Raw genomic sequence first — 25,218 nt, 5'->3', positions numbered from 1 at the left:
CTGTGAGCAACTTCAGCGATAAAACTTTTAGGTCCTAAGTAGGAATTAGTTGGCATTACTATGGCAGATCTTTTATTTTTTATTTTATTTTATTTTATTAGATCTTCTATTAATAAAGCCCCAGTTTAACCCATTTTTGGAGTCGCATCTCTATTCTATGATGCAGAATCAACATTGCAAACATCCTTTATTGTCTGTGTTACACTGTGACTTAGTGCACTGTTCTCTAGTTTTGTTGGTTGTATGTACTGTATTGCTATTGGTAGTAGTAAACTATCTTAGCAGGAGTGGCATACTATAAATGAAGGAAATAAAGTAAGCAAATAGATCTATTACAAAAATATGAAATTCACTGTAAGTAATTCAAGTACAAAAATCATCTTCCAGAGATTATAAGGGAAATGGAATGCACATTATTAAGCCATCCTTCTGCTGTCATGTGGATGTTAACCTATGAGCTTCTCTGGGCCTCAAAATAGGGGGTTGTATCACCTAGATTCCTCACTCTTTCCTGAGTGCCTGTTCTTGCAATCTTGGGTCATAATCCATTGCTTCCTTCTCAGCCTCTTTTGGGATTTTCTTTATATGGCTTAGGTTTGGCCCAGCCTCATCCCCAGCTATGGCCAATCCACTGCTCTCTGGATGACCTAGCCTAACAGAGTAGGGTCAAGCTGGTTCCATCCTACCTTCTCTCCCTTTTGAGAGGTCCCACCTGGGAATGCCTGCTGCCCCCTGATTGCTTGGCCCAGGAGGCCTGCTAGAATGGAAATTCTCACTAGGCTTTCTGCTTCCCAGTGAATGTCCATGTTGCTGGTTCTCCTTATTTCCCAGTGATGGTTTGCTCTCCCGGTGATATGGCACCGACACACTCACCACCATCTTATCTTCTGGGCTGAACCTCTGGTGTTTCTGTCCAGCCCCTGCTAACTGTAGCAACCCTAAGGCGACTACTTTTGCTGCTCCTGTTGGTCACTTTCCCATCAGGAGTTGTTCCAAAGGCTGGGAATAGGCTGTTGCTGATTTCAGGACCAGGACCATCCCTGAGAAGATGTAAACAAATTTAGCATCATAATGGTTTGTATATGTCAGGGGCGGCCAACGGTAGCTCTCCAGATGTTTTTTGCCTATAACTCCCATCAGCTCCAGCCATCAGCCATGCTGGCTATGGCTGATGGGAGTTGTAGGCCAAAAAACATCTGGAGAGCTACCGTTGGCCACCCCTGGTATATGTTATAGAACTAAGGAATGCCAGTGTGGTACTCTACTTCCTAAAACCTTGATGATAAACATAAAGCAATACTTGAACAGGTCTTCTAATCAGTATTGAATATTGAAGATTATTCCTCTGTTCAGGAGTTGCATTTGGAAACTGAAACCATTTCAGTTACTGGAAGAGAGTTAAGGTTTATCAGAACCCTAGTAAGAACATAAGAACATAAGAGAAGCCATGTTGGATCAGGTCAATGGCCCATCCAGTCCAACACCCTGTGTCACACAGTGGCCAAAAATTTATTTTTATATATATATATATATATATATATATATATATATATATATATATATATATATATATATATATATATATATATATATATATATATACACACACACACACAGACACACAGCCACTTATGGACCTCTGCTCCATATTTTTATCTAACCACCTCTTGAAGCTGGCTATGCTTGTAGCCGCCACCACCTCCTGTGGCAGTGAATTCCACATGTTAATCACCCTTTGGGTGAAGAAGTTGCTCCTTTTATCCGTTCTAACCCGACTGCTCAGCAATTTCATTGAATGCCCACGAGTTCTTGTATTGTGAGAAAGGGAGAAAAGTACTTCTTTCTCTACCTTCTCCATCCCATACATAATCTTGTAAACCTCTATCATGTCACCCCGCAGTCGACGTTTCTCCAAGCTAAAGAGCCCCAAGCATTTTAACCTTTCTTCATAGGAAAAGTGTTCCAAATGTTTAATCTGTCAAGCATGAGATTTCAAAATAACCAGTCCTTGGATTTTGAAACAAAGTTTGGTTTATTGATAATCCATGTGGCTCATTGGAGCTGAGAATTGGAACTGATACTTTGTAACACTAGAATACATGCTTTAAAATGGCACATCAAAGGTTCTATAAACAATTCTACATTGGCAAGAAACCAAGGATCAAACGGAAAATCCTTTGGGACAGAAAAGAAAATGGAGGGTTGGGTCTCCCGGATTGGGAGACGTATTATGTGGCAAACGCAATGGTATGGTTGAAGGATTGGGTTTGTCTGGAGAATAAAAGAGTTTTAGTATTAGAAGGGCATGATCTTAAATTGGGATGGCATGCTAATATGTGGTATATTGAAAAAGGGCAAAAGTATTTTACAAATCATTTAGTTCATAAATCTATTTATAATGTATGGTTAAAGGTCAAGAGAATGATATACCATAAGACTCCCAGGTGGATATCTCCAGGAGAAGTTTCCACACAACCACAATTATTTGTTTTTTCTAATGTGGTGAGATATCAAGATTTGTTGAAGGATAATGATACTTTAAGAACAAAGGAGAAATTGGAATCACAGGGTAAAAAAATGGACTGGTGGTTAACTATGCAAGTAAATGCTAAATATAATAAAGATAAATATAAAGATTTTACAAAAGGGAATTTTGATCTTGACAAGCTACTGCTATCCAAAGAGAACAAATTAATAAAAAAAAATTATAATTACTTGATGCAGCTGAAATTGGAGGATGAAGTTGTTAAAGTGGTGATGATAAAATGGGCACAAAATTTGGGAAAGTCTATCGAGTTGAAGCAGTGGTCACGAATGTGGCAAATAAATTATAAGATCAAAGTGATAAATTTTAGAGAAAATCTTTTTAAAATGTTCCACAGATGGTATGTAACTCTGGTTCAATTAACAAGAATTAACCTGAGTCTCTCCCCAAAGTGCTGGAAGTGTGGACAAAAAATTGGTACTTTTTCCATTTATGGTAGACATGTAGTGTAGCTAAAAAATATTGGATTGAAATTTATGAATTCTTGAGAGGTTAAAAATTGGCTGTCAGTTTAAACCGGAAGTAATGTTATTGTCTATGGTTAGAAAGGAGATCTCTAAAGATGATATTTGTATGATAAGTTATATCCTTGCAGCTGCCAGAATTTTGTTCGCTTAATATTGGAGACAAACGTATTGCCCAAGGTTAGAAGAAGTGATAGATAAGGTTTTCCAGGCAGCGGAGGCAGATATATTGATGGCAATTATTAATGGGAAACCCAAAGCTCAGGCCAATAAAAAATGGGAAAAGTTTTATAGTTGGATTAATGGTAGAGCTGAAAAAGAAGGAAAAGTTGGAGTTATAGGTGTAACTAAAGGGTAAATGGGAGTTGAGAAATTAAGATTTGAAATATATACTATAATTTAGTGAATATATGAAGATTGTTATAGCTGCCTTGTTTTCTCTCTCTTTTTTTTCTTTTCCTTTCCTTTTTTATGTTTGTATTGGTTTGTTATAATTTGAAAAAGTGGTATAGGTTTGTAATAGGGTACTGATGATTCGAAGATTGTATTACTGTATTTCTTGAGTTTGTAATAAAAATTATTTAAAAAAACAATTCTACATTCACGTGTGAAATTCACACACTGGGTCCTTTATCTATATTGCGGCTAGCACATCCTGGGTGCAGGCCTGGCTGGGCCTGGGAACATGTCCCAGGAGGTCTTATCTTCAAAGAGGACATTCCTGCATTTGTTAGTGAAAGCGAGAGACTCAAGGGGGGGGGGCTGCTATTTTGATGTGCCTCAGTTTAATTCAGGGTTAGTAACAACTCTATATTCTGAATACTATAACAGAAAATAAAGATACAATGTGCTTGACATACTGCCCCCCCCCAAGCTCTTGCTCGGGGTTTGTCTGGGTGCAGTAGGTAAAATCTTTTTAAGAGAAGCGGTGCTCGGAGTTCAGATGCTTTCACCCACTCATCACAACAGGGGGGGGGGAATACTTCCAGCGCACTAGGAAGTACAATACCCCTCTCTTTTTTTCGCATCCAATATCTCCTGCACCTCATGATGACTCTGACCCTTCACTTGAATAGGTTTGGGCTCCGGCGGGTGAGGGTGCCAACTCGTAGCCCCTGGATCTCGCCAAAGAAGGCTGCAATGGAAAACAGGAGGAATTTTACTAAACAGTTTTGGTAACTCAAGTTCTACTGTCACTTTATTTATCACTCTCTTTATTTTGAATGGCCCCAAATACTTGAAAGCAAGCTTTCTGGAGGTTTGCGTTAAGGGCAAATTCTTGGTAGACAGGAACACAGTTTCTCCCACTTTAAAATCCCATTCTGGGGAGTGCTTTTTGTCATAGTGTGCTTTTTTGCCCGTTTGGCCATTTCAAGGTTCTCTTGAATTATGGCCCATCCCTTCCCCAGTGTTTCCCACCATTGCTGACAAGAGGAGGGAGGTTTGTCCCTGCTGTCGCTGGGCAACAGTGGGAATGGCTTCCCTTCGTAGCCATTCACAATCTTGAATGGGGTTGCTTTAGTGGAGCTATGAAGGCTATTGTTGTATCCATATTCTGCAAACTGCAAACCCAATTAGTTTGTTGGTAGTTCACATAGCACCGTAAATATTGTTCCAGAAGCACATTTGCATGTTCCGTCTGCCCGTCTGTCTGAGGATGGTAGGTGGAACTCAACCCCTGCTCCATGCTTATTAGTTTGCAAAACTCCCACCTAAAGTTGGCAACGAACTGTGAGCCACAATCTTAAGCAAGTCTGTCAGGGGTAACATCACTTGGGCGAACCCCTGAATGAAGGTCCTATAGAAATTTGCGAATCCGAGGAAAGATTGTAGCTGTCTACATGTCCTTGGGGTTGCCTAATCTAATACTGCCTGTATCTTGGCAGGATCCATGGCGAGTCCCTTTCTGGAAACTCCGAATCCCAGATAGTCAAGCTCGGTCTGATGGAATTCACACTTAGACAGCTTAGCATACAACTTGTGTTTATACAGGGTTGTGAGCACCTTCCTCACTAGCTGTACATGGGAAGCCATGTCCTTTGAATAAATAATGATGTCATCCAGGTACACCACTACCCCCTTGTACAGGTATTCTCCCAGGACCTCATTGATGAAGTTCATAAACACTCCCGGAGCCCCCTGTAATCCAAAAGGCATCATGAGGTACTACAACTGCCCCATTGGAGTGTTGAACGCGATTTTCCATTTGATCCGTACTCTAAAGTACGTATCCCTTAGATCCAGTTTTGCGAAAATGGACCCCTTGGACACTGTACTCAGTAGATCTTTGATCAGGGGGATGGGATACGCATTGGACATTGAGATCCCATTTATCCCACAAAAATCAGTGCAAAGCCTAAGGCTCCCATCCTTCTTTTTCCGGAATAGTACCAGCGCAGCGTGTGGGGTGGTGGCTGGCCTGATGAAGCCCCTCTTGAGGTTTTCGTCTATGAACTTTCTTAGTTCTGCCTTCTCAGCCCACCCCATGGACTATAGTTTGGCTTTGGGCAGCTCTTGCCCGGGGGTTAGTTCAATCGCGCAGTCGGTGCTTCGGTGCTGGGGAAGTTCATTCGCCTCCTCCTCGCTGAACACTCTACATAAGTCTCTGTACTCTCAGGGGATGGATTGAAACTCTTCCACCGACACACACATCTTTTTGTTCCTGGGGGGAGGATTAGGCCCCCAGACCCCCCAGCCAGTGATGGTGCTTGCATCTTCTGTCAGTAAAGTCTATTGCTTGGTCCCCTCATTGTATATCCGGTAGGTGCTTGGCTAGCCACCCGACCCCCAACACCAAATCAAAGGAGGAAGAGGGGGCGATCACGAACACTTCTATGTCCCAATTATCTTCTATCCCCACCGGTCCTCCCTGGGTTTCTTCTACACAAGGCTCTCCCCGCATTACGGTCCCGTCCATTTGTTCGAATTGGATCGGGTGGGGTAGAGGTTTCTGTATCAGCCCCAAAGCGTCCACTAATTTTGGGGTGATAATCTCCCACGTGCACCCTGAGTCAATTAGGGCTCGGGCATGGATAAAGCGCTTAAGGTTTTGATTTAGCAATGTCAATGGTACAAAGGATAAAGATCCAGTTATTCTCACCCACAGCGGTGCCGTTAGATCCACGACCTGCCTCCCGGCACCTCTCAGTGCAAGTTACTCTCATTTTCCGCCGGCTCCATTCCCCATGACTCCTCACTTAAGTCATCCAGAATTATAGTATCCTCGTCTAGCACCATCGATGTTGCGGTGTTCCCTCGAACCCACCCCTTGGGTCTGGTTGAAGTCTTCTTCGGTTCCGCCGGGGTCGGCTTCGGAGTAAGGGGGGGGAGGCTTGAGGTTTCTCCAAGCAATTAGCTGCCAAGTTGTTTGGGTCACCACAAAAGACCTCCTGGGACATGTTCCCAGGCCCAGCCAGGCCTGGACCCAGGATGTGCTAGCTGCAATATAGATAAGGGACCCAGTGTGTGAATTTCACATGTGAATGTAGTATTGTTTATAGAACCTTTGATGTGCCATTTTAAAGCACGTATTCTTGTGTTACAAAGTATCAGTTCCAATTCTCAGCTCAAATGAGCCACATGGATTATCAATAAACCACACTTTGTTTCAAAATCCAAGGACTGGTTAATTTGAAATCTCATGCCTGACATTTTGGAACTGATCCTTTATTAAGAGTTCATCTGACCTGGCAACTTTTAAGCCGAATGGCTGAAAGAGCACCAGATAACAGAGAACCTACTGATCCATTCGAAGGAGTAGAGGTGCAGACCCCCCCCCCAGCACACCGTTGGGACTCGAAGAGTAAGGGGGCACAGGTCCCCTCTGCAAGTACAACAACTGTTCATCACCCCTCAGAAGTGGGAACCGCACACCTCCACCGCATTGATGGATGAGGTACCAGCACACCACGAAATCATCCTGATGAGACCAGTGCAAGGGGGAAAAGGTGGTGGAAACCCTGGGAAGAAGTGAGATGAGTGCCCTGATAGAGACAAGGACGAGTGGGGTGGACCCCGACCAGATGATGGCCGCCCAGCTAGGTTGGAGGTGGAGGATGGGGGTAACCCAAAAAAGCCAGACATCCTGGAAACCATGAGAGGGGAGATGACCACCATGGCGAGGGAGCTACAGGATGAAATCCAGGCCAACGCCACCTTCATAGCGCAAGAGATGTAGAGGCAGATCGACCGGGTGTTGAGGCGCGACTTGGAAAGAGCTCCGTTGGTCCCACCAATCACATCGGCACCAGCACCACAAGTACCGCCAGTCGTGCCAGCACCCCAAGTGCCTCCAGTGATACCTGGGCAACCAGGAGGTCCCGCACAGCCACCGGGACGCCCGGTCCCTCGAGACTACGGGAGGGACCGAGAACTGGACGCCACCTTTGACAGCGACCCAGAGGAAGTAGAGCACTTCAGCATTCAAGCCAACAGCTACATGCACTATTGGGGGAACACATTCCCTGATGAATTCAGCCGAGTGGACTACCTCGGTTCGAAGCTGAAAGGGGCTGCAAGAAGATGGGACGTAAGCCTGTAAGAGATGAGGGGCCTCAAGCTCGACACCATAGCTGGGTTCCTGCAGGCACTGCTGATGCGGGCCATCACAGCCTTGCGTGAGATGCAACAAGGGATGAAATCGGTGCGTGAGTATGCGGCCGATTTCAGGGCCCACTTGGCCAAAGTACGGGGTTGGAGTGAGATGATGAAAATTGAAGAGTTCCAGAGAGGGCTAAACGCGAGTCTGCTGGATCGAGCCCTGCAGCAAGCCCGTCCTACCATGCTAGTGAGTTGGGTGCAGCTGGCAGATGAGGTGGAGACCAATATGAAATGAGTGGCCCTCCAACGCCAACTGCAGCAAGGGGGAAGAAGAGTGAGGCCCAGGAGGTCTTATCTTCAAAGAGGACATTCCTGCATTTGTTAGTGAAAGTGAAAGACTCGGGGGGGGGGGCTGCTACTTTGATGTGCCTCAGTTTAATTCAGGGTTAGTAACAATTCCATATTCTGAATACTATAACAAAAAATAAAGATACAGTGCTTGACATAATCATTCTTGGGAAGATCTCAGCAACTGGGTCTATCCTGCCAAGTTGCTGTTCAATTATTTCCATCTTTTATTCCACCAAGAACAAAACATATGGCAACCCCCTTGTCCATTTTATTCATGCAACAATTCCAAATGGGTGGTTAGATTGAGAGAAAATGACTAAAACAGATTGGTCCAATGATTTTCATGGTGAGCAGCTATTTGAACTTGGCTCCCCACTGGCCTGCTTCTTCACTCCAACCACTATACCACACTAGCTATAGAACAAATGCCTCCACAAAAGGGGAGATAAATACATAGAAGACAAGAAAGCAACATTTCTCCTGCCCCATGCTTCTATACTCATGTAAATATTAAATCTTGAATGTATATATTTTTTTTCTAAGGGAGCCTCCTGCAGCCCGCCGCAATGTGGCGGGCTGCAGGGAAGATTTTGCCCCCCCCCGGAGGGAGAGCGGACTTTTCGGCGCGCTTTAGGACGCGTCTGGAGGGGGCAGGGCTTCAACGCTTATATTGAAGCCCCCGCTCCCTGTCTCTGCAGTCCTCTCGGCGTGTTTGGACAGCAGGGAGCATGCTTGCTCGCTCTTAGTTTGAATGGAGGTGGGGATTTGGCCGAGAGGTCGGTGTGTCGGTGGATCGTGGCGGCAGGAAGCAGGGAGCGTCGTGGGATGTGGTTTGGTCTTCCCTGGTTGCTGCACTGTATTATACGAGGGCTGTTGGTGTTGTGTGCCCTCGAGGATTTTCTTTGCTCCATATTTTTAGTTTACAGGGGAGTGCCATTTGGGCGGTGGGAGGCTTCTTTTTTATAGGGGCCCCGGTTGACAGCGCTTCTTTGGGGGGTGCAGATCATTGTTCTGGGTGGTGACCTGGATACTTTCTGTGGTTTTAGGTGGCCATTTGAGCAGGGCTGAGGTGGCTGTCAGGGTGGGTCAGCCATTTTTATAGGCGGCCATTTGTCATAGGCACTGGAGCGGTTGTTCTTTTACTTCCCTTTGGTGCTTGGCGGCCATTTTAGGCTTGCTTCTTCTTCATCACACCTTGCTCTTGGGTGGTGAGGCAGTGGCCATTTTAAAGTGCAGTGGGGCGGCAGCCATTTTAAGGTTTAGTGGGGCGGCGGCCATTTTAGAGGTAGGCTTTGGCCCTTCCCCCCCTTTTTTTCTGTTAAGCTAATTAAAGAATTTGGGGGTTTGGTGACTCGCCTTTTTGGCTTAGAGTGGCTAGCTGTTTTACAGTAGTCCATTCTCCCTTTGATTTTGACTTGTGCTGTGCTCTTTAGCGAGCATGTCGGGGCGTAAAGGTAGTGGAAACTTAAAGGAAAGCAGCCTGCCCCTAAGGCTCTTAAGCCTCCTCCGAAGCGTCCGCCGCCCCCCTCATCTTCTGATGAGGAGGGGGACGATGAAGTTAACGCAGTCATTTTTCAGCATCTGCAGGCATTGGAGCAGGCATCGGGGTTCCCACCTTCTCAGATGCCCAAGAAGGGGCGGGTTCCTAAGCGGGCTTTGCAGGCAGATATACTGACCCGCTTGTCTCTTTTAGCGGGCAGATCTGCTGCTGTTGCTGCTGGAGGAGCTGTGGGGCTTGTTGGCTCGGATGTTGGTGCTGGCCCGTCGTCCGGTGCGGTTGGTGCCGGGTCAGCTTTGGTGCCTGCTTTACCTCCTGGTAAGTCTGGGGATGGCTCATTGCCTCACACTGGGCTTGTGTGGCTTTGGGGGGCTTGGGGGTCTGCTGGTCCTAGTGGGGCTGGCGCTCCGTCAGGTGGTTCAGGGGCGCCTTCAACTTTAGGCTTAGAGCAGCAGAGCAATTGGATGTGCCCGCAGGGTCAGTTCGGTCCATTTGGAAATTGCCCTGGGGTAGGGCAGCAGGGGTCACCAGCGGCTTGGCCTGGTGGCTGGGGTTTTCCATCTCCTTACGAAGCGGTCCCCTTTGGCGCTATGCCTTTTGGTGAGGTTGCCTTACCTTTGAGCAATCACCTGCTGCCTGCCACGAGGGAAAAAATCTTAAAAGGGGAATATGTTGACATATTCTCCCTTTTATTTAGAGAATTGGAGAAGAAGGACAAGAAGGAACTAGATGATAAAGAGAAGGAGAAGCTTAGGAAGAGGAAGGTTGAATGGACTTGGGCCAATTGGCTTCCGGGGTTTTTTATTTATGCGGGAGTGATAGCGCGTGCGCAGCCCTGGTGGGCCACTGCGTTGATTCAATATAGGGACATCATATATAAGAGGTATACGATGTTCAGCGGCCTGGCCTGGATCCAATACGACCAGGAGTTCAGGATGAGGGACGCTTTGTACCCTTCACTCCCTTGGGATCGGATTCATCAGCAATTGTGGCTGCAGGTGATGTCACCTGTGCGGCCCAATCTGGGGAACCGATCCGACAGTAGTCACCTTGTATCTAAGGGTTCCTCTTCTCCTTCCAGTGCATCTTCATCCTCCCGCAGCTCTGCGGGGCAGGTGGTTCAACCCTGCTTGCTTTGCAGGGAGTTTGGGTCGCAGGGAGCATGCAGTCGTAAAGCTTGCCAGTTCAAGCACGAATGCCCCCTGTGTGCTGGCCCACACTCGTTCAACAACTGCCCAAGAGTCCAGCCGCGCAAGGGTCAGAAAAGATCGGGGGGGGGGTCCTTCCCAAACTGGAAAAGGGCCCCAGCCCGATAAAGGTGGGTCCTCTTGAAGAATGGCTTTGCAGGTACCTACGTAGGGAGGACAGTTTATATTTGTTGAACGGTTTTACGTTGGGTTTTAGAATTCCTTTTCAAGGTTCTCGAGTACCAACTTGGTCCAGGAACCTTAGTTCAGTTAAGGGTTTAGAGCACATAGTTGAGGCTAAAATTGCTAAGGAGTTGGCAGAGGGTCAGATTTTGGGCCCATTCGCTAGTCTTCCTGTGGTTAATCTTAGGGGTGGTGCCGAAGAAGGCACCGGGTGAATTTTGTTTGATTCAGCATCTTTCTTACCCCAGGGGTTCCTCTGTTAACGATGGCATACCTGAGGAGCTATGCTCCATTAGGTACACCTCATTTGATCAGGCTGTGGGCGTCGTTTGACACTGTGGTCAGGGAGCTGAGTTGGCCAAACGCAATATCAAATTTGCATTTCGCCTCCTCCTTGTCCACCCGGATGATTTTGAGCTTTTGGGCTTCTCGTTTGCAGGGCAATTTTACATGGACAGGGCATTGCCTATGGGTTGCTCTGTATCGTGTGCTGCTTTCGAGTGTTTCAGCCCCTTTTTGGAATGGGCTGTGCACAAGAAAGTGGGTTTGCAGGATGTCGTTCATTATTTGGATGACTACCTGTTTGTGGGCCCTGCTGGTTCTGGATGCTGCATTCAGTTGTTAGCCGGCTTTATTGAGTTGGCTGCTGAGTTGGGTGTGCCATTGGCTGAGGAAAAAACTGAGGGCCCGGCCCATTGCCTTGTGTTTTTGGGGATCGAGCTGGATACTTTAGAGCAATCATCTAGGATTCCTTGTCAGAAGCTGCAGGACTTGAAGGAAAGGATTAGTTATTTCCTTCGCAAAAAGAAGGTTACGCTGCTCGAGCTGCAGCAGTTGGTTGGGCATCTTAACTTTGCCTGCAAAGTGGTTGCCCCGGGTAGGCCTTTTCTTCGCAGGTTCTGTGACGCTATGGCGGGCCTTCGCTTGCCACAGCACAGGACCACGGTTACTAGCAGCATGAGGGAGGACCTGTGGATGTGGCAGGAGTTTTTGGAATCCTTTAATAGGATTTCATTTTGGAGAGAAGACATGAGACTTGAGGTGGAGCTTCAGGTCATGTCCGATGCTGCCGGGTCATTAGGTTTTAGGGTCTACTTCCGTGGACATTGGTGTATGGAGGTGTGGCCGGAGTCATGGGTCCAGGCCAGTTTGAGCCGGTATCTCACGTTTTTGGAATTTTTTCCTATTTTGTTTGCAGTTTGGCTGTGGGGGAGTAATATGGTCAATCGCACTGTTCATTTTTGGTGCGACAACATGGCTGTTGTTCATGTTATCACTTCCCTTTTGTCCAAATCGCAATGGGTTATGAGGTTGGTGAGGGCCTTCACTCTGCGTTGCCTGCGGCTTAACATTTTGTTTTTGGCCAAGCACGTGCCTGGGGTGAATAACGGGGTGGCTGATGCTCTCTCTCGCAAACAGATGGAGAGGTTTCATCAGCTGGCCCCGGACGCCAATCTGGGTGCGGCGCCTATGCCCCAGGAGCTATGGCTGATTGGAGAGCCGAGGCCTGCAGAGCGATAGGCCTAGCCATTGCGCCTAGCACCAGGAAGTCTTACGAACGTGCTGTTCGGCAGTTTGAAGACTTTAGGGCTGAGGTAGGGTATCGCATTGTTTGGCCCCTCCCAGTGGAGCAGTTGCTCCATTATTGTGTTTCCTTAAGAGGTAAAGGACTGGGCGTGCGATCAATCAGGGGACGCATGTCTGCGCTGGCCTTCGCTAGCAAAGCCTTAGGGTATAGGGAGGAAACACCAGATTTTCATATTCGAAGGGAGGTTGGGCCTCAGCCTGATACTAGGACCCCTATGTCTCCTGGATGCGGCGAGGTTTGAAGGGGGTTTGGAGCGCAGTTTGTGCATCTCATTTTGAGGCAGTTTTGTTTCACGCAGACTCTTTGGTGGCCTTTTTTGGGGCGCTGAGGGTTAGTGAATTGGTGGCAAGCTCCAAGAGTGATTTTTCAGGTAGGGCGTTGTTACTGAGGGATATTAAGTTGTTGGGGGGTAAGGCGGTTCTTACTATCCAGCGATCCAAAACGGATCAAGAGGGCATGGGAACTGTGCTGGAGTTGGGTCCATGTTCGGAAGTGGAGCTTTGCCCAGTTTTCGCATTGGCCGACTATTTGGCTGTGCGGGGAGGCTGTGAAGGGTTGTTGTTTTGTCATTTTGGAGGCAGCCCTCTGACAAAACATCAATTTTGGGCCATGACGTCCAGGGCTTTAGCCTTGTTGGGGTTGTCTGGAGTGAGGTTTGGTACCCATTCCTTTAGAATCGGCGCAGCCTCTACGGCTGCTGCCTTGGGTTATTCTACTTCGTCCATTCAGCACCTTGGCCGTTGGCAGTCTCAGGCTTACAAAGGTTATATTTGCCCTTTGCTCTGCTAGTAGTTTGTGATTAGGAGCTGGGGTAGTTTAAGGTCTGGGTTTTATAACTCATCTGTTTTTCCTTTTAGATGCTGTTGTTCCTGGCCGGAGGAGCAGAGTTCGCATCTGCGGGCACAGTTATGTGTTTTGGGCGGCACATCAAGCTTGGAGAACTGCTGTTGGCTCTCAGCTGGGGCTCAGCAAATATGTTATGGTTGAATGGCGGGAGCGCTGGGGTCTTCAGTGGCCTGGCTTGCTCCCCCTTTTGTTTCACGGGTGTGTGGGCCCTCCTCCTCAGGTATTAATTGTTCACTTGGGAGGGAATGATCTCGGGCTGATTAAAGGCAAGGCGTTGATCTTGGAAGCCTGAGATGATTTCAAGTACATAAGGAACAGATGGCCTGGTACCATTATAGTTTGGTCGGCCATGATTCCGCGTTTGGTGTGGCGCAGTGCTTGGAATCCAGCTGGGATCGAGAGGGCTCATTACAGAGCGAATAAGGAGATTCGCAAGGTTTTGGAGGGTGGTTTGGGCCACTATTTGCCCCATCCGGATATTTCTAGGGAATGTCCTGACCTTTACAGAGGGGATGGGGTGCATCTCTCGGAAAAGGGTAATATGCTTTTCCTGAGGGATTTGCAGCAAGGGCTTGTGTTGGCTTTGGGCCTTTCGGTGGGTGCTAAGCCCTAAGTAGAGACTTTGCCTTAGTTGTGGCAGGTTTTACAGGGTTTATGGCACCATGTGGCCTGGGGAGGACCCGTTAGCCTCCCCCTTTTGGGGAGTTAAAGGTCTGGCACGATCAACCTTTGGGTGTGGCCCGAGGTGTGTGAATGCAGACTGTCCTGGAGACTCGATTAGATGGGTGCCTTTTGCTGAGACTCGCGTCTGGTGTCTGAGCCCTCCGGTGCGAGCCTCCCTGCTGGGCCTGCATGGCGGGAGCTGTGGCACACAGCTCTGGCTGGGGGGCCGGGTCTCTCACCCGCTTAAAAAGGCAGGGGAGCGGTCTGAGGAGACCCCTGGCCGCAGTTAGGTTGCCCTTGCCGTGTTATTTAAGAAAGTGGCCCATAGTTTCACCAATCTAATTGTGTCCGTCTCTTTATTCTGACTTGGGAGGCAATTGTAAATTGGGCTCTGATTCAGTCCTACAAATTGTACAGTGTGTGAGAATTGTTAATGCTGAGGAAGCAATGATGCATACTCAATCTTCCTAAATTCTGGGATGAATGGAGTAGGGCCTAATGATGTCATGGAGACATCCAGTGATGTCAAGGGGGAACCTGGGGATATTACATTAAATAAATTTATTATTAGTAGTATTTCTCTTCCCCATTGCATCTGTGAATATGTGTAGTTACAGCTATGCGGCTTGAAACACATGGGCTATTTATCAGTCTAAAACAAAAATGTAGATATTTTACCTTAGAGGTAACTTCACAACCCGTTAGTCTTTGTAGTTCTTGTTGTCTATTTTTCTGCATATTCTTACATAAAATTTTTGATTTTTCTTTGTTTATGTAAAGTCCCGCCAACTCCCCAAACTCTTGTATTCTCGTTAGCAACAACGGTGTAGCTTGTAGGGGATTTTCATTTATAAACATTATATCATCCGCAAATGCTCTGTATTTATAGGTATACCCTTTTATTTGTAGTCCTTCTAAATCTTTTTCATCTTAGATCTGCATCAGTAAAATTTCAAGAGTCATTATGAACAACAATGGCGAAAGCGGGCAGCCTTGTCTAGTACCTTTACTAATTTTCATTTCGTCTGTAAGATCTGCATTGATGCACAACCTTGCCCTTTGTTCAAAATATATTGCCTTTATCATTCTTATAAAACTTTCTCCAAGCTCCATTTTTTCCATCACTGCAAACATGAAGTCCCAATTTAAATTGTCAAATGCTTTTTCTGCATCCGCAAAGAATAGTGCTACTTCCTTTTCTGGATGTCTTTCATAGTATTCTACAATATTTACAACAGTTCTAATATTGTCTCTTATTTGTCTTTTGGGGAGAAAACCAGCTTGGTCCTCCTTTATAAAATTTATCAGATATTGCTTAAGTCGTTCCGCCAGAATTCTTGTAAATATTTTATAATCATTGTTCAAAAGTGATATTGGTCTATAATTTTTCACATTTGTGACGTCTCTTTCTTCTTTAGGTATCAAAGAAATAACGGCTTCCTTCCATGTATTTGGTACCTTCCCTTTAGCTCTTATTACATTCATCAGCTTCTGTAATTTTGGTATTAATTCATCTTTGAAAATTTTAAAATATTTAGCTGTATAACCGTCTGGCCCGGGAGCTTTATCATTCTTCATCACATTAATTGCTGCTTCAATTTCTATTTTTTCAATTGGGTCATTCAAAATTTTTCTCATATTTTCAGTTAAAGGCTCAATTTTTATTTTCTGTAAGTATTCATCTATCTTTTTTCTCTTTACTTCAGCACCTTTAAACAGCTTGGCATAGTACTTAAAAAATTCTCTTTTTATTCCCTCTTGAGTAACTATATCTCTTCCATCTATTACAATTCTACTAATTGTTTTGTTTTCTCTCTTTTTTTTCAGCTGCCACGCCAAGTATTTCCCCGTCTTATTTGCTCCTTCAAACGATTTCTGCTGAAGCCTTTTCAAGTTCCATTCCACTTCTTTGTTTAGTAAATGTCTTAGTTGAGTTTGTAATATTGATATTTCCCTTAGAATCTTCTTTTTCCCTGGTCTTTTCCTCAACGCACCTTCTTTTTTCTTTATTTCATTTTGAATGTCCAATAATTGTTTTTCTTTTTCCCTTTTATCTTTGTTGTTCAATGTAATCAACAACCCTCTCATTACTGCTTTATAAGTATCCCAGACCGTCTGGAAGTCTCTTTTCCTAGGAAAGTCACTGTTTCTTTGTTCTGTAGCAAATCTTCATTCAGTCTCCATCTTCTCAGTCTTTTGGACAATTTTGTAATCCACATTATTGGGTTATGATCGGCACCGATTTTAGGCAAAATATCTATCTTCTTTGTTATAAGGCCTAGGTCTCTAGTTCCCCACAACATGTCAATTCTAGAAAAGGTCTTATGTCTTGCAGAAAAAAAAGTATAGTCCCGCACTTCAGGATTGAACTTTCTCCATATATCTTCCAAGTTTTCCTGTTTAACTAACTCAAAGAAAGACTTTGGCAATTTCCCTTCTTTCACACTATTTTCTTTCCCTCCGGATCTATCCAATGAGTTCTCAACTGTTCCATTAAAATCTCCCATTAAGAGTATTTGATCGTAGGTCAACTCATCTAGTTGTTGTATAATGTCTTTAAAAAAAACATCTTTTGCACCATTAGGTGCATATAGTCCCAATAACAGCATTTTTTCCCCATTTGATGTTATTTCCACTGCTACAAATCTTCCATCTTTATCTTTAAACATCAGTTTTGGCTCCAAGTCCTGTTTGACATAAATGACTACTCCCCTTTTTTTCTGTTTGGCTAATGAAAAAAATTCCTTCCCCAATTGTTTATTCCATAAAAATTTATAATCCTTTTGTTTGATGTGGACTTCTTGCAGACAAATTATGTTACAATGTTGCTTCTTAATCCAATGAAAAGTTGCCCTTCTTTTTTGTGGTGAATTTAGTCCATTAACATTCCAAGACAGTAATTTGTAATCCATCATGGTGCAAATTCTTTATTTTCTTCAAAAAATCTCCTCAACTCTCTAGCATTTGTAATTGTTACTCTCTTCCCCTGAAGTTCAAAGCTCAAACCCTCAGGGATTAACCATCTGTACCTTGTGCCATTGTCTTTCAGTTTTTCTGTCAACTTTTTGTATGTTCTCCTGTCGTTTATCACTTCTTTGGGTAGCTCCTTCATTATTCTCACTCTGCTACCTCTTATTATCAATGACTGTTCAAAGTTTTTCTTAATGATCCTTCCCACCATTTCCTTTGTCATAAATCTTACAACAACATCTCTTGGTAAGTTGTTTTTTTTGGCGTGTAACAAATTGACTCTATACATATGATCATACATATTCTTAGTCTTGTCAGGGTCTTCTTCTAAGAATTCTGCAATTATGTTTATTATATATCCTCTCAGATCATCATTCTCTTCCTCAGGTACTCCTCTCAATACCTAGGGGTAAAATACCTAGGGGTAGAGATAACAATGAAAAATATTGATCTGTTTAGGAACAACTATGAAAAGCTCTGGCGCAAAATAGAAGAAGATATGCTAAAGTGGAACAAGCTCAATTTGTCATTGTTGGGCAGAATAGCTGCAGTAAAAATGAATATCTTACCAAGGATTATGTATTTGTTTCAAACTATCCCCATTGTGAAAGATGCTAAGCAATTTGATAAATGGAGAAGAAAAATCTCGGAATTTGTGTGGGCCGGGAGGAAACCTAGAATTAAAATGAAAGTCCTGATAGATGCAAAAGAGAGAGGTGGGTTTCAATTACCAGATTTGAAACTGTATCATGAAGCAATTTGTTTAGTATGGTTGAAAGAATGGATAACGTTATTAAATAAAAAACTTCTAGTGCTAGAAGGCCATGGGAAAAAATTCGGCTGGCATGCCTACTTGTATTATGGGAAAAAGAAGATGGACGGTCTTTTCTCTCACCATTATATAAGGAGCAACTTACTAAATGTGTGGATAAAGTACAAGAAATATGGCGATGAGAGAAGACCTCTGTGGATAGTGCCGGCTGAAGTGATAAAGTTAACGGCCAAAACAGTTAAGGAAAAACAACTATCATACAACCAACTACTAAAAATACAAAGTGGGAAAATAGAAATGAAAACTGCAGAAGAATTGAATTATAAATATGATTGGTTTCAAATGCAACAAATAAAAAGCTTGATGGAGAATGATATTAAAGCTGAAGGAATAAGGAAAGAGCAAACAGAAATGGAAAGAGTTCTGCTTGGAGATAATGAGAAATTAATTTCAAAAGTGTACAAATTACTTTTACAATGGACCACAGAAGATGAAGTAGTGAAATCTCAAATGATAAAATGGGCAATTAATGTAAATAAAGAAATAAAAATGGAATCTTGGGAACATCTGTGGAAAAACTCTATGAAACTCGCAACATGTCATAGTATTAAAGAGAACTGTTTTAAGATGATGTATAGATGGTACATGACTCCAAAAAAATTAGCAAAGATGGACAATAAGATGCCAGATAGGTGTTGGAAAGGTAAAAAGCATGAAGGCTCTTTCTACCATATGTGGTGGACTTGTGAAAGAGCTAAAATGTTTTGGCAGATGATTCAACAAGAGATATCTAAGATCCTAGGATATGAATTTAAAAAAGAAGCAGAGACATTTTTGCTGGGATTACAAATGGAGAATTTTCCAAAAGAAGATAGAACTTTAATATGGTACTTGCTCTCAGCTGCTAGGACATTGTATGCGCAGTTGTGGAAGCAAGAAAAAATACCAGAAAAATGGGACTGGACTTTAAAAGTTATGTCATGGAGTGAAATGGATAAGCTAACAAGAAAATTAAGAGACTGCGATTTAGAACTCTTTAATCGGGAGTGGAAGAAATTCAGAAGATATTTAGAAAAAGAGTGGAAAATAAAAGGACACTGGACAATTTTTGAAGATTAAGACCTTTAAGACAAGAATATAACTTTTGAAGGGTTTTTTTTCTCTTTTTTTCTCTTTCTTAATCAATTTTTGTTTTTTCTTGATAGTTAAAGGTACCTTTAATATCTGTTTTTTAAAAAATAACACTGGCGGAGGTCAATTATTGGGGGGTGGGGTGGGAGGAAAGTAAGATGTGGGGTAGAATGATGCTTTCATCTTAAGGCTTTTTTTTATAAGCTGTAGAAATAGTTCTACTACCATATGTTACTAATAAAATTGTTTATAACCAGTAAAACAAAAATGTAGAATGTTGTTCAGCTGGAAGTGGAGTATTATTGCCTCCTATCACCAATACATGTTCAATATTTATCAGAAGCAAACATATATAAGTAAAAATGAATATTTAATTCCTATGAGGGTAGCATAATGAATCTGACCAATCTAATGTTTCATTTGGGAGAAATTATTTTGATGTTTAAAAATAATTGTCATTTGCCTTTCTACACTAGGCTACATAGCAGCTTCCACTGAGGAACTGCTCTGACTGTCAGGAAGTTCTTCCTAATGTTGAGCTGGAAATTCATTTGATGTAATTTAAACCCATTAGTTCTGGTCCTTCCTAGCTTCTGCGGCAACAGAAAACAATTCTGCAGCATCCTCTATATGACAGCCCTTCAAGTACTTAATGGTGATCATATCAACTTTCAGCCGCCTCCTCTCCTGGCTAAACATGTCCAGCTCCTTCATCCTTTCTTTATAGCAGGGGTGGCCAATGGTAGCTCTCCAGATGTTTTTTGCCTACAACTCCCATCAGCCCCAGCCATTAGCCATGCTGGCTGGAGTTGATGGGAGTTGTTGGCAAAAAACATCTGGAGAGCTACCATTAGTCACCCCTGCTTTATAGTACTTGGTCTCCAGCCCCATCACCATCTTTGTTGCCCTCCTCTGGACTAGCTTAATGGAGAAGTCAAAATATATACATTCTTAAGAAGTGGTGCCAAAAACTGAACACAATAGTGCAGGTGAGATCTTACCAGAGCTTACCATACCATCACTTCATGTGATCTGGATACTACTGTTGATACAGCTCAAAATTGCATTTGCATTTTTAGCCACCCTATCATACTATTGACTCATGTTCAGCGTATGCTCCACTAAGACCCCTAGATCCTTTTCACACATACTACTGCCAAAACAAGTTTCCTCATCCTATAACTATGCACTGGATTTTTCCTACCTAAGTACAAAACTTTATATTTATCCCTGTTAAAATTCATTTTATTTGTTACAGCCCAGTTTTTCATCCTGTCTCTAGTGTTGACTCAAGTGTTGCCAGCCTTCAGGACAGGGTGCAGCTCTCCTTCAGTTACAACTTATATCAAGACTGCCAAGATCAATTCCCCTGTCGACAATGTCTCTTTTTAAGAGTGGATAGTATGAGCAAGCAGGAACAAACAAGAAACTGTGACAGAGAGCAAAATAAAAATCTTAAGTCCTGAAACTGTGTTGTGATTTTTACAGTCTATTTAAATGCAGAATTCACATTTACACAACTTTTAACCCAACAGTTGTAATGAAGCAACAGTCCATAGAGTCATTAATAACAAATTGTAATAATGGGAAGCACCCAACAAAGTCCAAAGTTTATATCCTCTGATATAAAGCACTAGCCCAATCCAAAGTCTCTTACTCCTGATAAAACCAGAAGACTCCTGGCCAGGTCCAGGATGTGGTGTCCAGATTCACTATCCAGCAGTTTCAACAATCACGCCTTCTTCAGCTGAAGCCAGCAAGCCTGCTTTCCATCAGATTCCAGGTCATATTCATGGAAATTTCTTATATAGCATTCAACACCAGGTTTCATCCAATTATTTCTGAAAACTTTTGTATAGGAACTCTCCTTCTCTCCTCTCTTTTGGTCTCTTGCAAGACTTTTGATTGGGCTAATGCCTCTATCCACAAATCTACAGGAATTTACAAAACCAGAGCTAGCAGTCCTACATGGTTGCTTTTTCTGGGGTACTGGCATTAATTGGTACTGAAACGAACTCTCCCATTCTACTTTTGAGGTTTGCCATCTGATAACTGTTTCTCGTTGCTGGATCTACACTTTACCTTTTCCTAATGTCTTACTTAGAATGAGCTCAGGGCCTTCTGGGACCTATTACAGTTCCACAAAATAGGATGGGGAAGTACATCAATATTCTACTTAAATGGTCAGCAACATAAGCAAATACATATGAGGGCACACTGCAAGTCCTATAGGAGGTTTACACATGTATTGTATCACACTGCTTACTTGTACACACAATAATCCTACACTTGTTGATTGGCAGATGAATGAATAGGTTTTACTGAAAGGAGTTCATTGATTACATCACTGAAGATTACCATGATGTTCTCAGCAATGCAATTTCCTGATCAAACTCCATTAAGAAAACAAAGATGACTCTGTTCTTCACAACACGGGTGTCCTCCAATAAAGACCAAACTGAAAACACAAAGCTTACTCATCTACTGAGAGAAGCTATGGAAGAGGTGAGTTTTATCCTGTTATATCTCCTTACCTAAAACATTTGGCAGTCTCTTCTGATGCACTGGACTTCAGTTTTGAAAGGAATATAAAGACAAAGGAGATTTATGGATGAGGAAATTTACAAATTAAGACAACATCTAGATGCCACATTTTACTGCTATCTACTTGAAAGGACAGTGCAAATAGAGATATATAGAATAGCAACTCTTTGTTTCTTTAACATAAGTTGATGAACCCATTGCTTTTGCTAACAAATATTCTTGGGTCACTCAGTAAAGAAGGATTCTGAGTTGGTGGGTTTCTTAGTGGCACACAAAATTGTGGATGGCATTAGATATAAATGGTGATATTTCATGCTGTTTGGTACATTTGAGATGAGATTTTATTTAATTCAATGAAAACAATGAATATTCAGAGTTAGCAAAAGAATTTTGAGATTAATAGCGGAACTGAGGTACAGACGTTATTACTACTGGATGGGGTGGGAGACTCACAACTTGATAGCCTAAAAACAAAATGATAAAATGGGGAAGTGGACACTGTGGTTCAGCACTAGTTAAGTGGTATCTCTAGGTTCAACTAGCTTTCCCACTGTTGCCCAATGAAAGAAGACTCCCTTTTGAATATCCAAATATTCTCTAGTAAGGATTGTGAACCAAAGCCATATGTGATGGGAACTGTAGTGAGGAGCTGAATTCTGAACACTCTGATGTAGTTGTATATTCATTTCCTTGAATAAATACATGATGTTTATGGGGACAAAAAGGTGGGAGGGGGAGGTACAAGGACAGAAAGGGCAACGTTCAAATTATAAAAAGCAGACATCATACTTTTATGCCAAAGTTCAAGATTCCATAATGTAAATTATATTAAAAATGTTGTGAATATAACCAGAATATAACCAGAACTAACCAGTACACTTCAGACTTTTTTTTTTTTTCTTCTAGACTTGAATGTACAAAAAGACAGCTTGGAAGATAAACTAAGAGAAGATATAGTACATAATAGATAGATAGGACTACTATATATTACTGAAATGCATGATATAGATACAATAATTCTTCACCATAAGTGGATGTACTTCATCAATAACTTTACTTCTCTCCACAGAATGTCTGTAAGGAATCAAATAACCAATCAATCCACTGTGGAAGAGTTTCTTCTGATGACATTTTCTGATGACCGTGACATGCAAATTTTGCATTTTGTGATTTTCCTCTCCACTTATTTCTTAGCTGTAATTGGGAATTGTCTCATTGTCATAGTTGTGGTCCTGAACCATCACCTTCACACTTTCATGTACTTTTTCTTGGTGAATGTATCAGTGTCATCTTTACCACTGTCCCCAAATCCATAGCCATTTCCTTGACAAACAACAAATGTATTTCTTTCCCTGGGTATGTCATGCAGATCTTCTTCATTGTGACGTTTGTCACTGCTGAACTTGTCACCCTCACTGTTATGGCTTATGACCATTACGTAGCTATCTGTCATCCTCTACAGTACAGATGAATCATGAACTGGGACATCTGTGCTCAGATAGCGGCTGACACTTGGATAAGCAGTGTGATGCATGCAGTGTTAGCAACTGGTGTCACTTTTTGGTTAAGCTTCTGTGGGTCCAATGTTATTGAGCAATTTTTCTGTGACATCCCTCAGCCACAAAAGATCTCTTGCACTGATACAAAAATTAATGAGCAACTGATTCTCATTCTTGGGCTTACTGTAAACTCCTTTATGTTTATATTCATCTTTATTTCCTATGGCTACATCTTCTCTACAGTACTGAAGATTCCATCTGTTCAAGGCAGATACAAGGCTTTCTCCACCTGCACTCTCCTCTTGGCTGTCTTTTCTTTATTCATCATCACAGCTGTGCTTTCTTTTATGAGGCCCAAAGCACTTTTCTCTCCAACTCTGGATTTGGTATCTGCTGTTGTGTATACTGTTTTACCACCGCTCCTGAATCCAATCATTTATAGCCTTAGGAACAATGATATCCAAGAGGGTATGTGGAAAATACCCCTCCAAATTAAGAAACTAATTGCATGATTTCTTTAGAAGAAGAAAGAGTGCTGAAAAAGAGGCAAACAAAATTTCCCTTTTTGGAGAACTGTTAACAAACAATACCTGATTAGATGTAAATGGTAAGTCCAAATCCAGCTGAGTCAATCAGAATATCATTTGGGATGTTGTATTTATGCAACCCCTCTCTCCTCTGAGAGGGAACTCTGCTCTATCACTGTGAGATTTTGTAATAGCAATGGGGGAGGTACTTGCTTAATTCAGGTTCAAGGAGGAAATTTAGGGAGTCTTTTCTCAGGCTTGCAAAAAGGAGTCATTTTTACATATGTTGCATTATTGGAGAAGGAAGATAAATATCTTCTGGACTGATCAATTTATTTAGAATATTTTGAAGTTGGCTCTGAGCAGCTTAAGCAATAGAGCTTTTAAGTAGGGATTAGTTGGCAACAGTAGAATGAGTTGGGGAGGAAAAACAAAGAGAAACTTGATCAACATTCTAGGAGAGGAGGAAAGCTTTACTGAATCTAATGGTTGAGTAGTTTGAGGAAACTGATAAGGCCACTACAATGGACTGAGTAGCATCACTGAATACCAGAGTTAATTAACAAACAGGGATAGTGACAAGGCAAAGATATTTTGTACATTGTCAGGAATATTGGCAATTATAAAATGAGCTTCAGTGGGTCATCAAAATGCTAATGTTATATAGGATGGCATATTATATATTCATTTTGGAAAGTCTTAAATGCATTACTAGGGCAGATCTTCCATTAATAAAGTCCCAGTTTAACTTATTGTTTGAGTCACATCTCTTCATTCTGTGATGCAGAATCAATATTGCACACATTCTTTATTATCTGTGTTACACTGTGATTTAGTGCATTGTTCTCTAATTTTGTTGGTTGCATATACTCTATTGCTTTTGCAAGTTGTAAACCATCTCATCAGGAATGTCATACCTTAAGCAAAGGAAGAAATAAACAAAGAAATCAATTACACTAATATGAAATCCACTGTTTGTAATCCAAGTATGAAAGTCATCTTCACATTATCATACCCGCCTGAACAGAGAAGCTACTGAGATTTACAAACACCAGCACAATTTTAACAGAAAGGAAGAAGGCATTTTCATCCACCAATCTTGGTACCCAGCTCTGCAAAACACCCTACAGACTATAAATTGCAGAAAGTCTCAGAACAACCAGCAAATTCCACAGAACAATCAGCACAGTCAACAACCATCTTCCTTATCTTCAAACCCCTTCCAACCCTCCCAGCAATTAACACAGAACAATGGTCACATTCAACAGCCAGTTTCCTTATCACTACCCTTCCAGGAAGCCCCACCAAACAATGGGCACATCCACAAACCAACTGCCCTTTCATCACACCCCCTCCAGCCTAGAAATAGCAGTTCTCCAGCAGTCCTGGCCCCACTCAATGCACAGCAGCCAAGAAGGTCTGAGCACCTGCTCCGGCTGCAACGCCACTGAGGATGTTCTCCGCAGCTGAGAACGAAACGCCTGGAAGGAAAACTTTCTCCAGTAGAACACGGCACTTGATCCTGAAAGACTCTACAAACCCTAATCATCTTCACAGAGATTATTAGGAAACTAGAATGCATATTATTAAACAACAGCAACCCATCCTTCTGCTGTCGTGTGCCCATGAGCTTCTCCCAGCATCAGAACAGGGAGAAGAGGGGGTTGCATCACCTGGATTTCTCTATTCCCAGAATGCCTATTTTTTGCTTTCATACTGGGTTAGTTTACAGTGGATTTCTTACTTGTGTAATTGATTTGTTTGCTTATTTCTTTGTTTGTTTGTAGTATGACATTCTGGCTGAGATGGTTTATAGTCCTGGGTCATAATCCGTTGCTTCCTCTTTAGCCTGTTTTGGGACTGTCCTTGCTGCTGTTTCTCCTTATTTCCCAGTGGCCATCTGCTTCTCCT

The 25,218-nt window shown here is 42.8% G+C and overlaps 1 pseudogene; it reads left to right on the top strand.

Moving 5' to 3' along the window:
* Positions 1 to 7,552: 7,552 nt before the first annotated feature.
* LOC132583434 (olfactory receptor 14A16-like) lies at positions 7,553 to 25,099 on the top strand (annotated as a pseudogene).
* Positions 25,100 to 25,218: the final 119 nt, after the last annotated feature.

This window comes from Heteronotia binoei, chromosome 15, assembly GCF_032191835.1.
Source record: "Heteronotia binoei isolate CCM8104 ecotype False Entrance Well chromosome 15, APGP_CSIRO_Hbin_v1, whole genome shotgun sequence".
Classification (NCBI taxonomy): Eukaryota; Metazoa; Chordata; class Lepidosauria; order Squamata; family Gekkonidae; genus Heteronotia; species Heteronotia binoei.
The sequence above is the reverse complement of the archived record's forward strand: the minus strand, read 5'-3'. Positions and strand labels throughout refer to the sequence as shown.